Consider the following 15,685-nt stretch of genomic DNA (forward strand, 5'->3'; position numbering starts at 1 on the left):
AAAGCTGCTGTGTCGTTTATTGCACCTCAAACATTAAAACAAATCCAGAGTTACGTGTTTCTGTACTTCCTTTAAGAAGAAAGGACAGTAACAGAAGATCTCTGTGGCTTCAGGCTTGATCGCCGTTCAAATGACAGCGCTGGTTTCCCCAAAAGTGAGCGGGGCTGTAAAGTGAAGTAGATTTACTCTCATCTATTATTCAAAACCATTCTATTTATTCTAACGTAAATTACATGCCAGTGTTTTATCTTTTATGTATTTGTTTTTATTTTAAATCGTATAATAATCTGACTTTTTTTCCGTCTGTGAGGAAAAGAAATGGGGCTCAGAGCCTCAAAATACTGAAATCTGTATTTTTTTAAAATCTTTTCCTTCTAATTTATTATTCTTTTCTAAATAACACACTGTTATTTACTCAACAATAACACACAATTATCCTTGTTTTTATTTATTCATTTAATTCTATAATCTTGGGCTTTTTAGCCGTAAATAAAGTCACCGGAAACAGACGGGACATTTTGAGCGATACACACCACAAACCCACTAAACCATAGACATATAAATTTAAATATAAATAATATAAATAGACATTTATATGTCTATGCACTAAACTGATTACCCAAGATCCTCAGCTTGAAGCTTGTTGATTGGATGTTTTAGCCGCAATGCACGCTGGGATATGGTGTTGATATGATATGGAGATATGATATCCGACAACGAAAAATAAAATAATACCTAATTCAGAGTGTGCTTGCTTTTCTCTTTGGAAGTCATCACATAACGGCATTGTAATACACGGTTCGGCTGCATTAAATATTACACATCTGCCGTAATTCTTTATTTATAGAGAGAGACAAACAGGAGAACTGCTGCCAAAACTGAATACTTGACGTGGATCATAAATATATCAACAATTAAACAACATCTTCAATTTCTTTTCACAAAATACATCTCCTTGCAGTATCAATAGTAATTCGGCTGACTTTTATATTTGATCCAATTGGTATATTGGTTATATTTACACCATAACGGTGCACAGCTGATAAAAAAGGACTTGTAGTTTTTAAAGATATTACTGATTTTCTTTGAATATAAGAATCTAAATACTGAGTTGAGAGAATAGTCAGGGGATTTGGGTGATGGGAGACACATCTATGGAATCACAATTTCAATAGCTTACTATTAAATGAAGGATAGCCTATGCCTTTCTGTCTGTGATGTTTTACAAATCAGATATTAATGTGAAGAAGTAAAACAAGAGAAATAGTATAGCAATATCCTGTAAAATTACGTAAAAACATGAATACAATTACACATCTTCAGATGTTATACATAAGTGTCTACACTAATAATACAAAGTTATTATTAGTATGCTGTGTGTACCTTGTGTGCACCGCCTAGTGGTTAAAGCATGTTATTGAATTATTTTTGTTGAATAATCTTATTTGATCAAAACAATATTAAGACTACATACTTTCATAGGGGGAAAGTAGAAGGTCAATGATAGAAATATAGAATATAAAAAGTCAAGAAGATACTAAGTGATCTCTACAATAAAACAGTTTAGTGCTGGATGTTTAAAGATATTAATAGGAGGATGTGCAAAACAGAAAAACGAATTAACCTTTATTAACACATTAAAAAATACTTTAGGTTAAGGTCTTCTTTTAAACAAGAAAACATCTCTGGGGGTATCTATCTACAGATGAATATTAAGCCTGACAAAGTACTTAACGTCTAAAATATTGCTTTCCTGCAATGTTAACTATGTTGAAACACTTATTTTAAATGATATTATACACATTAATTATACTCTTATGTATGTAGATAGAATAAGAAATGTGCAGAATATGACAGTTTAATGGTGGAGGTATACAGTACACACATATTGATAGATGTCTGTTGAGGAACCTGCGACCCAAGTTGTGTATAAGATCAATACACCTTAGAAAACCTTGAAATCTTGAAAGGGATATGCAAAATAGCCATTATACAGTTTTTAATTAACTATTAGTAGAGAATAACGAGTAATGAATATACTTTATAAAGATCTGCAGATAAATGTTTAGTCTTCTCAAGCACCAACTATCAAATATCTCTCCTGATTGTTGGCACTTGACAATCACCTTCCCTGAATTGTATTCAGGTGTAACTAAAGTCTGCTTTAAGGGTTGTTTATATTCCACATCATTAATCAGAATCTGCAAAGTAACTAAACTAAATGTAGTGGAGTAAAAATACCAGGTTAACCTCTGAATTGTAGTGGAGTAGAATAACAAAGTAACAATGAGCTGTCGTGTGGGTATATATTAATGCTGCCCATTATGGATACAAGCGATTTTCACCCATTTAGTAATTACATGTTTTAAATGTGTACACACCAATGTGTTTCCTATCGCCTAAACCTCCAGGGCTGTACACAGTTTAATACTGTCAACTTCTACATTTGGGAAAAAACGTCTTTTAAAACTACAATTCCCAGTAGAGACGTGCCATAGAGAACATGTTGCGAAACACAATAGCCAGCATGTGTAGTTCTGGTGGGGCGTTCGAGTCCAGTTTTGAATAGTCTGCCGTGGTTTCGTTCCATTTCAAAGAGCTTGACGCTCGGCGTAACCTTGGCGCAACATCACGGGGTTTGTCAACGGACTGTAGTCCCAAACGATAGCTGGGGATTATGGGTAGTGTAGTGTCTTGGGCCATCCTAAATCTCGAAATGTCCCGTCTGTTTCTGGTGACTTTATTTACGGCTAAAAAGCATGCTAAAATGCCCAAGATTATAGAATTAAACGAATAAATAAAAACAAGGATAATTGTGTGCTATTGTTGAGTAAATAACAGTGTGTTATTTAGAAAAGAATAACAAATTAGAAGGAAGAGATTTTAAAAAATACAGATTTCATTATTTTGAATCTCTAAACCCCATTTCTTTTCCTCAAAGATGACAAAAAAAAGTCCGACATTATACGATTTAAAATAAAAACAAATAAATAAAAAGATAAAACACTGGCATGTAATACGTTAGAATAAATAGAATGGTTTTGAATAATAGATGACAGTAAAATCTACTTCACTTTACAGCCCCGCCCACTTTTGGGGAAACCAACGCTGTCATTTGAACGGCGATCAAGCCTGAAGCCACAGAGCTCTTCTGTTACTGTCCTTTCTTCTTAGAGGAAGTACAGAAACACGTAACTCTGGATTTGTTTTAATGTTTGAGGTGCAATGAACGACACAGCAGCTTTTTGGCATGTTAAAACTATTATGTTCTGCCTCGCACATGAGAGTAACAGCTGGCGAAATTACAGCCTCGCCTACTGATTTTAATTTAACCATATATCGAGCCCGATTGTCGATTTCAAAGGTGTGCTCTAAAATGATATTTATAAATGACTATTGGCAAAGATATGTAGAAAATAAACGTATTTCAGATACGTTCATAAGGAACGTAACCTGGGAGAAAACATGTTTCTAGAAGATATGTAGAAAATAAACGTATTTGAGATACGTTCATAACAAACGTAACGTGGGAGTAAATACGTTTCTAGCTAAACGTAATTGAGAATGCAGTTTAGTTCTGTGGGAACGTAATTTTTAGGAGACAGGGTTGCAAGAGAGGATTCTGTGTTGTTCTTTGTAACTGTTGTCTTTGACAGGAAGTTATACTCCTAACTTATGTATGTTGCTCTCATATTATGGAACCTGCCGTCTACTTGAAACTGTATACATTGTTTAAATCAAATATGACAGTATTTCTCAGTCTAATGACCAATTTAACCTTTTATAAACTATACTGCAAGCTGTAAACATACTTGTAATGTGAAGTCAAACATTGCTTTGGTGGCAAATTAGATTGTTATTATTTAGCAAATAGGGATATTCATAACATGTACTGGGTTTCTACTTTAACAAGGAATTACACTGTGCTATACGTTTTTTAAACGTTTTTGATTACCTATTTAATAGTTATGGAGTGCATTAATAACATCTGGGAACCAAGATGGGGAAAGTAGGGAAAAGGACATCTCCAGTGTTGATGTTGAAATTACATTTTCTAACAGTATTCTGTCATTTTGAATTAGTAAGTGTTTTAAAAAACAATCTTTGGGATATTACAATTTAAAAAGCTTACATTCATGTTGAGTGACGTTGTTATTTGCAGTCATGCATGGAAATAATATTGAAAATTAAGACCTATATTCTTTTGTATGTCTGGTGGAAGTACTTCCAAGCTGTGAGTAAAACGATATCATTCTTTAGTCCCTTTATCTTGAATGTTTTTAGAGCAGTATTTGTGTGTAGCAAAAAAACTAAAACATATGTTACCGTCAAAAGCTTAAGGTGTTTTTCTGTGAAGAGGTTTAGATCTTGGACACTTGTACATTAAAAAAAAAACGTGATGTCACTGCTACAGTATGTGTGAATAATTGATTGCTTAAGTGTAAAGGAAGCTGGGTTATGAAACTGCAAAGCTTGCATGTTCTGGCTTTTCCAACCATATTCACATTCAATAAACTACAGTTTCAGTAGGTCAGAGGTTGCAAAAGGAATTCAGCAAAAAGGTTATAGACTCCTTCACCGTCTGTCCTTTCATGCAATTGTGCCCATGACTGGACAAAGAGATGAGAAATGACTCTGTGGCCAATTTCTTCAGTATCTCTCCTATTTGTGTCACTTTCAGGTGCTATCTTTATGAGGAAAAACACTCCCAGAAGTCTTCCTGAATACATTCATTGTTAAAGTTGGCGGATATGCTGTTATCTCGCTGCCAGCCGGTGGAAGATGAGCTTAGCCTTGACAGTCTACTGCTCTATGTATGACTGGACGTCTATGTAGAGACCATTTCTCCCTCTTTGCTCCACTATATTTGCCAGTGTCTGAAGAAAACACAATAACGGATTACCGGAATTCAAATGCTAAAATGTATTCAACTATTTTGTGCCATCTAGTGGTGTACAAGTGAAGCACTGGTTCCCTACCTGCTTTTTGATTTGTAGTTGTTGTTGGGCTGCAGGTAAGAAGACTGTAAACAGGTCAGCAGTCCCTCACAGGGCTAATTCAGAATGACAGGCACTCATTCACACTCGTGCTTGTGAACCTGATGGCAGCGCTTCAGTCTTCATGTTTGACCTGCGTGGGTCTGGACAGACAGAGGAAACATCCAGAGGAAATCCTTGTTAGAACATAGGAACATGTGATGTCCTCTTAGCAGGGAATCAAACCTGTGTCACTGGCTGCTGTTAATTGATTTACAGCATTTTACCAGGGGGCATTACTTTTTTCAAAATGAAAGGTTTGCTTGGTCTAAACCACAACAAATGATCCTAAAATGTAAACAAATGTCAATGTTATTCTTGATCTCTCTTAATAAACCCTGTCTTTACCACCCATTTTTAACAGAAAATCGAAGAACATTTTTTTTTTTCAAAGGAAAGCACAGTTTAATGTCACCTGCAGTATAGATATATTTTCTGTAAACATCTGTTGTTTCTGTAAGGCATTATATTCTGTTCTTCATGTCCTTGCCAAATAAAATGATGGCACCACTTGTATTTTAAAGGTCCCATGTCATGGCCATGTCCACTGATCATAATTCCATTGTTGAGGTCTACTAGCATATATTTATATTGGGCAATTTAATTTCTAAACTCACATTGGTTTCTCATACAGCATCTCTGTAAACTACGTGTATTCACTGAATTTCACTCTCTGCCTTTCACGGCTGTTGTAGCTCCAATAGCTCCAGCCCCCACCCTCCCTGTGAGCACAGTGTGCTCTGATTGGTCGCGACGTTGTGAATCGCGCTGAGCTCCGTGGAGGTGTGGTTTCCTTGTTTAGCGATACACATCGAAACACATCCAAACTCATCCTGACCACACACAAAGTCACGGCCGAAGTAAAAACAATAAGTGTGGCTTGATATTGAGTAAGAAAAAGGTTGATAAACGCTGTGAGAATGGGTCTGCAGAGAGAATTTCGCCGCGATCTCAACTGTCTGTTATCAGCAGTGTTGCCAACTCCATAGTAAGGAAAGTAGCTATTGGCTGTCCGAAAAGTCGCCAGAAGTCCTTAAATGACGTCATCGCCTAATTTGCATATCATGTTATCGCGGTAAAAAAACGTTCTTCCACCCCCTTCAAGGATCAAAACTTGAAACCACCAGAGTAAATCCAGAGGACAGTAGATCAGAAATGTCTCTATTAGAAAAAGTAGAAAGTAGTTTTTAATAGAAATCTCCCTTACAATAAAGGCAGTATAGTATGCCCGTGTGTCATCTCCAATAAATGGCTTCAACCATCCTTTAAACTCAGGGTTTGATTCCCACTCCTTTCTGTACTTTTGTGAATACAGTTTAGACTGTGACATGATGACCTACGTGGATGTTTAGCTTGTCACAGAGAGGCACACACACAGTGGACGAGGTGATTAAGTGACTGAAGCTGTCTCGACACGGGAGTGTGGCTGTCTTCTCTCTGCTTTGACTGCAGCTGAGCTGCTGCGGGAGGCAACTGTGAGTCTGCGCGCCTGTGAGTACTATGGGAGGGCTGAGGGGCTCACGGCAGCTTGTTAACTGCAGAACAATACGTGAGTCTCCAAACACCAGAAAAGGCCCTAATAACACCATTACAAGTCGTTAGATCAGTCGTTAGTCGCTTTTGACAAAAATAAGTAGCCGGAGGGTTTGGAAAGCCGCCACATTTAACGACAAAGTCGCCAAGTTGGCAACACTGGTTATCAGCCTGCAGCCAGGGAGGAGAAATCAGCAGAGTGTGTGTGAGGAAGTCCGTGGATTGGTCAATTTGGACCAATCAGCGGGGGCTTAACGTAACGGCTCCGCGGACGTAACGTAACGGCTCCACGGATTGGTCCATTTGGTTCCTGGTAACGCATGACCGTATCGCGTCATAGCTCTGGGCGCGCCTACTGGCCATTCCTACGTCACAATACCCAGGAAGTAAACAATGGACAATGACGTATCTTCAACGAGGCGTTTTGGGGAGGTATTTTCTGTGTTAGAGTTTTATTCGCTACAGGGTGTACTTTGAGGGTTTTGACTCTGCACACTGTTTACATGCATAAAAACCTTCATAACACACAAGGGGACGGGTAATAACCGGAAAAGCATGACATGGGACCTTTAAGATGGTTTTTTTTCTAGATGAAAGAATGAGAAGATACATTTTCCTTGTACATTTTTGTGAAAAAGCATTAGGTATATGCAGATTTGAAAATAGTTTTTCATTAATACGTGTTTTCTAATCAAAGCCCCCTTCATCACACTTTCACTGGAACAGAAGCTTGAACAAAGGTAATGATGACATTACTTTTTCTTGAAGAATGTGAAATGCTGTGAAGGTTGATATTAGCATGAATGACATTTAAAATCCTCTCCAAGTCTGAGCAAACGTAGATCGTAGTTACTTCAGTGACCACCTTAATAAATCATGTCTCGAGGTGAATACAGCAGCCAAGCCTGACATTTGTCCTCCACGTGAGATAGTTGATGAGTGCTCACATTTCCCTTGCTTGGACCCCAGCCGTCTTCAATGCCTTCATTTCGATCTCAACTACACACCTTAGGTTTTTGCACCAGTGGCATGAGAGTAACACTTACATTATTCACAAAGTTACGAACTATCAGAACACGTTAGTTAAGATTTTGAAATGCAATAAATATTAAAGCATAAATCATTTATTCCCTCAGTAAATGACATTGGAAATAAATCCCAATGGTATCTTTTCTTACAAATAATCCATCCATCCATCCATCTTCTCCCGCTTATCCGTGGTCACGGGGGTAGCAGTTCCAGCAGAGAGCCCCAAACTTTCCCTGGCGACATCAACCAGCTCTGACTGGGGGATCCCAAGGCGCTCCCAGGCCAGCGAAGAGATACAATCCCTCCACCTGGTCCTAGGTCTACGCCTTGGTCTCTTCCCAGCTGGACATGCCTGGAACACCTCCCTAGGGAGGCGCCCAGGTGGCATCCTAACTAGGTGCCTGAACCACCTCAACTGGCTCCTTTCGACGCGAAGGAGGAGCGGCTCAACTCTGAGTCCCTCCCGGATGACCGAACTTCTCACCTTATCCCTAAGGGAGACACCAGCCACCCTGCGGAGAAAACCCATCTCGGCCGCTTGGATCCGCGATCTCGTTATTTCGGTCATGACCCATCCTTCATGACCATAGGTGAGGGTAGGAACGAAAATGGCCGGGAGACAGAGAGCTTTGCCTTCTGGCTCAGCTCCCTTTTCGTCACAATGGTGCGGTAAAGCGACTGCAGTACCACTCCCGCTGCTCCGATTCTCCGGCCCATCTCACGCTCCATTGTTCCCTCACTCGAGAACAAGACCCCGAGATACTTGAACTCCTTCACTTGGGGTAAGGACTCATTCCCTACTTGGAGTGGACAGTCCATCGGTTTCCTGCTGAGATCCATGGCCTCAGATTTGGAGGTGCTGATCCTCATCCCAGCCGCTTCACACTCGGTTGCGAACCGATCCAGTGAGTGCTGAAGGTCGCAGACCGATGAAGCCATTAGAACCACATCATCTGCAAAAAGCAGTGGTGCAATCCTTAGTCCACCAAACTGCAGACCCCCTCCCCCATGACTACGCCTCGAAATCCGATCCATGTATATTACAAACAGGATTGGTGACAAAGCGCAGCCCTGGCGGAGGCCAACCCTCACCGGAAATGGGTCCGACTTACTGCCGAGGACCCGGACACAGCTCTCGCTTTGGGAGTACAGAGATTGGATGGCCCTGAGTAGAGACCACCTCACCCCATACACCCGCAGCACCTCCCACAGTAACTCCCTGGGAACTCGGTCATACGCCTTCTCCAAGTCTACAAAACACATGTAGACCGGATAAGCGTACTCCCAGTCCCCCTCCAGGATCCTTGCGAGAGTAAAAAGATGATCCGTCGTTCCACGACCAGGACGGAATCCGCATTGTTCCTCCTCAATCTGAGGTTCGACAATCGGCCTGACCCTCCTTTCGAATACCTTGGAGTAAACTTTCCCAGGGAGGCTGAGTAGTGTGATGCCTCTGTAATTGGCACACACCCTCTGATCCCCCTTTTTCAAAAGGGGAACCACCACCCCGGTCTACCACTCCTTCGGTACTGTTTCCGACTTCCACTCAATGTTGATGAGACGTGTCAACGATGACAGTCCCTCAACACCCAGAGCCTTCAGCATTTCTGGGCGGATCTCATCCACCCCCGGGATTGTTTGACGACCTCAGCGACCTCCCCCCGGGACATTGGTGTTGATCCCCCGTCATTCTCCAGCTCTGCCTCTAATATAGAGGGCCGAGTTGTCGGGTTCAGGAGTTCGTCAAAGTGTTCCTTCCATCGCCCTAACACTCCATCAGTTGAGGTCAACAACATCCCATCCTTACTGTACACAGCTTGGATGGTTCCCTGCTTCCCCCTCCTGAGGTGTCGGACAGTTTTCCAGAACAACTTTGGTGCCGCCCGAAAGTCCTTCTCCATGTCCTCTCCGAACTTCTCCCACATCCGCTGCTTTGCCTCGGCCACGGATTAGGCTGCTGCCCTTCGGGCCTGTCGGTACCTTGCAACTGCCTCGGGAGTCCCCCGGGATAACAAATCCCTGAAGGCCTCCTTCTTCAGTCGGACGGCTTCCCTGACCACCGGTGTCCACCAGGAGGTTCGAGGGTTACCGCCCCTTGAGGCACCTAGGACCTTGAGACCACAGCTCCCCGCCGTGGCTTCGGCAATAGAGGCTTTGAACACCGACCATTCTGGTTCAATATCCCCAACCTCCACAGGAATGCCCGAAAAGCTCTGCCGGAGGTGTGAGTTGAAGGCCTCCTGAACTTGGGCCTCCTCCAGACCTTCCCAGTTCACCCGAACTACACGTTTGGGCTTACCAGGTCTGTCCAGAGGCTTCCCCCGCCACTCGACCCAACTCACCACCAGATGGTGATCAGTTGACAACAACCAAAACATACGGCCTCAGGTCCGATGATACGATAACGAAATCGATCATGGACCTTCTGCCTAGGGTGCTCTGGTACCACGTACACTTATGAGCATCCTTATGTTCGAACATGGTGTTTGTTATGACCAATCCATGACTAGCACAGAAGTCCAGTAACAAACCATCACTCCGGTTCAGATCAGGGGGGCCGTTCCTCCCAATCACGCCCCTCCAAGTGTCTCCATCATTGCCCACATGTGCGTTGAAGTCTCCCAGCAAGATTACAGAGTCCCCTTCAGGAGCCCCATACAGGACTCTTTCCAGGGTCTCCAAGAAGGCCGTATACTCTGAACTGCTGTTGGGTGCATAAGCACACACAACAGTCAGAGTTTTCCCCCCCATAACCCGCAGGCGTAGGGAGGCGACCCTCTCGTCCACTGGGGTAAACTCCAACAACGAAGCACCCAACCGGGGACTTGTGAGTATCCCCAGACCCGCCCGGCGCCTCACACCTTGAGCAACTCCGGAGAAGAATAGAGTCCAACCCCTATCCAGAAGTAAGGTTCCAGAGCCGACGCTGTGCGTAGAGGCGAGCCCAACCAGATCCAACTGGTAACGCTCCACCTCCCGCACAAGCTCCGGCTCCTTCCCCCCCAGAGAGGTGACATTCCACGTCCCCAAAGCCAGCTTCTGTCGCCCGGGTCTGGTCTGTCGAGACCCTCCGCTTTCACTGCCACCCTTCTGGCAGCGCACCCGACCCCATCGCTGTTTCCCGTAGGTGGTGGGCCCGCGGGACGGAGAAGCGGAGGTGTTGCCCACGTTGCCTTTTCGGGCTGGGCCTGGCCGGGCTCCGTGGCAAGCCCGGCCACGAGACGCTCGCCGACGAGTACTCCTTCTGGGCCTGGCTCCAGAAGAGGACCACGGGCTTCCTCCGGGCCGGGTATCCTCACTTCTTGTTTTTTCTTTCATGAGGTCTTTTGAACCAGGCCCCTTGCCTGAGACCAATTTGCCATGGGAGACCCTACCAGGAAAACAAGGTTCCAGACAACACAACCCCCAGGTTCATCAGGGCACACAAACCTCTCTACCACGGTAAGGTGCTGGGAATATTAATGTTTAAAGGTGTCAACATTTTTGAAGTGTTCTCACTGGGAATCGGAACTATTAATCTGCTGTGGACATTTACTGCTTCCTTCCTACGTTTCCATTAAAAATGTAGGAGTCACACTGACATGCTCATATTGGAACCGGAAAACTTGCAGCAGAGCGCTGTGACAGCCGGTCTGGTAAATAATCTGAGAGGCTGCTTGTGTGAGAGGCTGGATGTCTGCCACGGGTTCAATATGAGCCCTATGTGAGATGGCCTTTTTGTCATTCATCATCTGTCATTACACAGGAAATTAGATTTGGATAAGCATAATGAATGTGAAGACGACCTTGCCTTTTTTATTATTCAAGAAAAGATAATACAATTCTGCATGTGCAGCATAATAACAGTGATTCTAAAGTACTCTCCATGAGTTTGAATCTGCATTTTGGATGTTATTTTTAGCTGGAAATACTGTGACTCAGCAAGATCATCAGTTGTAACCATCTTTAACCCTGTGTCTTTGAGAGGAATAACTCTGATTGAATTGTTAATTGCCAATTTGCTTCATGCCAGCATTGCATCTGTTTTGTGCACTCCACCTGGTTCTGCAGGCAAACACTGTTTTATGGCTCAGCACAACAGACATCCTTAAACAGAGCAGCTGTTTTCTGAGGAGTTTTATTTTCATACATCTGAGTCTCACCTTGCCAAAACTGAACCGAGATCTCTGTGCGAACAAAATGTTTTCTTCTGCAGACAGTCAACCTGGATTAGGATTCACAGACAACAACACTAGCATGAAAAGAGCTTCAAAATATGATAAATCACAGCTGAGCATCATCTCAGACGACACTCTTTTTTGAAATAACAAACCTGGAGACCTACCCTCTCCTCATGAACTTCATTCAAAAGAAGGTGATCGCAAGCTGAGAGAGATAATGAAAAAAAATCATATACATATGGACAAAAGGATGTTTGCTGTTTATGATGATATAAATCCTGGATGATATGACACAATAATGCAACACAGACACTGCTCCAGCAACAGGAGAGCACACCCATGAAGACTTTTTGTTTAGTGAAAATACAGCAGCGATCCTTTTCTAAAGATGTATTTATTCAATCGTTTCACTATCTGATAGTGTAGAGATACATGCAAGAGGAAATACTGAGTAATACATCTCCTTATCACCAGTACTTGCCACTTCTATTTCATTGTACTATCATTTTCTGTCTGAAAGATTCATAAATATATACTGTATCAGCCAAACCAACATTTCCATGTTTTCGTGGCTTCACATTTCCAATCAATGGATACATACTAGATAAAGTCTAAATTTGACTGATTTTGTAAATGTTTTTTTAAAAAGTCATTCAAAAACGCCACATTTTCGGGAAATTGTGATGGATTTTTCACACATTTTTGAAATACATAATCAAAACAATTGTGTGATCCCGGCTATTTTCTGTACAGTATGAACCCTGTTTTCATGCTTGCTTTGGTCCAAACAGTGTTGTGATTTGTAATAGTTCTTCCTCTCTACTGTTAGATACATTGTTATGGACTAGACATCTGACATCTGGTGTGACCCCAGTGGACAAACTGCAGGCCAAAACTCATTTTGAAACTGTATCAGTGCTGTCTCTTGTGCTGATGTGTGCAGTTCTGAAGTCTCCCAGGAAAGATGTGCAGTTATGACAGAAAACCAGCAGAGGACTCCCCTGAGCCTCGAATGCAATCTGCCGCTGCTCTGAAAACTGAGTTCAATCTAAAAAGGGTATATTTTCCTCATTAGTCATTCACTCTTTTCAACACTCCTTTTAAAAGCATTGCTAGATAATGTCATTGCAATAGTCCACACATAAAACCAGCAGAAAACACAATAAACGTACAAAACATGAGGACAGAGTGTATCTTGCAGCCACATAACCTCAGCACATGACCTCTGGTTAAACTTAATTTTAATGGAAATCATGTCCTATATTTTCCTGACAGGAGCATGGAGGAGATGCCTGTAAGGTTTCATGCTGCAGGAGAGATAAATGGGCTCTCAAGCTCAAGTGGCAATTATATGAGAGATCTATTTGTACTGCAGTGGCTGAAGATGTGGAAACACAAGGGTTTTTTCTACATTTCTACAAAGTATGATCTGTTGGGATTAATATTGTTGCTGCTGATAGCTGGATAAAAAAGGGAAAAAAAAAAAAAAAAGCTTGACATTAAGTATGGAAGTTATCCTATTTTCTTTCATTATAGTCATGGGAAAACACAATTATGAATTGGTGTCAGAATTGTAAGGCAACAAGTCAAACATTTTACCTATCAAGTATATTCTTTTGGTTGAACGGGATTTTATGTTCAACAAATATTGATTATGATAAACTACAACATTTAACTTTTCACAAGTGGAATTATAGACCAAAGCAGCACCTGATACTTATTTCCTTCTACAGTAAAAACTGTCTTCAGAACATGAAAAGGAAAAGAAAGTAAAATGAGTTAAGAGGAACTGTAATATTTATCACCCAGCGTGCTGAGCTGTAAGCAGGCTCATTATATTGGTTTATCAGATGCGGCAGCAGGATCCTCCAGGGCTCTTCCAGCTCTCTGCTCAGCTCAGTACAAACTACTCTTAGACAATGTGACACCGCCATTTAAGAGAATGATGAAAAGGGAGCAGTGATGACCTGTCTGTGCTCCCTCTGATAGCAAGGGTCCCAAAAGATAAAAAAGCTGAGCCTTTCCGCCAAATGTTGCAGCTTTCGTAGCTGCTTACCTTGGCACTCTGCTGCATTGGATGTAAATGACTTGCTGCTGTTAGCCCTGCACCGCTGTGACTCGGCCTATAAATAAACTCCATGGTCCTCCTGGCTATCTGAAGGTCCTTTGCACATGCTCACCCACACATACACATGCACACACACACCCAAGGGAAACAAAAGCCATGCTCCCTGCTGTGACTAATGAAATGGGCTGACAAGGTATGTTAGCAGGTCAACAGCGAAGACACTCGACCATGTAAAGAGAGATAACAGGACCTCAATTAGTGACAGCAGACAAGTAAAAGCTGTAATCACGGAATTTTTATGGCTGGTGCTGTGAGAGTGTAGCAATGTGGAGTTTGTCGTACTGAGATGGAGCCAGACGGCGATCAGAGACACATAAGGTCAGAGCCGGGGGGCGAGAGGCCGGCAGCTGAATCTCACATTCTTCACTGCAGCCAGACAGACTGCCACATCCCACCATCTGTACCTCCCTGTACTGCTGTCAACACACACACACACACACACACACACACACACACACACACGCACACACACACACACACACACACACACACACACACACACACACACACACACACACACACACACACACACACACACACACACACACACACACACACACACACACACACACACACACACACACACACACACACTCACAGACACACACACACACACACACACACACACACACACACACACACACACACACACACACACACACACACACACACACACACACACACACACACACACACACACACACACACACACACACACACACACACACACACACACACACACACACACACACACACACACACAAACCTTCCTACAAATAGGAGATAGCAAGTCTCACCTTGACAAATACTTATGCTCCGATGAATAGTTTGGCTTTTTGGAGAATATTTGCTTATTGTCAGTTGACTCCAGAAAGAAAGTTGACCAAGAAACAGCCTTGCCCCTTATCCTAATGTAACTATTGTCAATGTTACAACTTGTTCTTTTTACAAATGTACACTCAAGCTGTAATGTCTATACATTCATATGTGTTTTGCTGGTAGATCATGCATTATTTACCACTGGATAAAGCCAGGCAAGCTGATTCCATCCCTTTCCAGTCAAGCTAAACTAAGTGTTCCCTGGCAGATATTCACTCTTATCATCTAGGTCTTTGAAAGAAAGTCAATTCAGAGACCGTCCTCCTGAGAAGAACAAAAGCCTCAGCAGTTTGAAGTGGCCTGAAACAACATCTGTTATGAGCATTGTTTGAATACGTTTCACAAAATGTCAAACTAATCCTATAACATAAAATGTTTGCTACATGAATAAAGAGACTGGAGCCTTCTTTGCATAATAGGCACAACAGTATGGATTCTGATTGACCGACAACATCTGCTCCTTTAATTCCAGTGTTGCAAACTCTCATTTGTGGAGATTTGTAGATTCAGTTGTGATGCATGGACTTTAGTTTCAGTTAATACAGTATAACACTGCAACATCTTCTTTTCAAAGTTTAGACAAATAGGAAACTGGAGCTCTCCGAAAAACAATGCTGATGCCTTTGTTAAAAGGCATAAAAGAACAAAGATGCACCTGAAACTTCCTACATCACAACAGAGAAGCTGAGCTACATAAAGCGATACCAGCACATCTACTGATGACTTCTCTGAAGCTATTTTAGTTGACAAAGAGACCACCAATCCCATCTGACATCTCCAAGACTCCAGGCACTCTTCTGTTAAGATGTTCAGCTATGTTATGCTCGTTTAGCTTTTGTGGCCCTTAATAAGCTACACACTTCCACCAAAGCTGAGATTGAAGCCATTGAGGGGCCCCTCTTTGTGTCACGCCTTGCAAC

Source organism: Pseudochaenichthys georgianus, chromosome 13 (assembly GCF_902827115.2).
Source record: "Pseudochaenichthys georgianus chromosome 13, fPseGeo1.2, whole genome shotgun sequence".
In the NCBI taxonomy this organism is placed as follows: Eukaryota; Metazoa; Chordata; class Actinopteri; order Perciformes; family Channichthyidae; genus Pseudochaenichthys; species Pseudochaenichthys georgianus.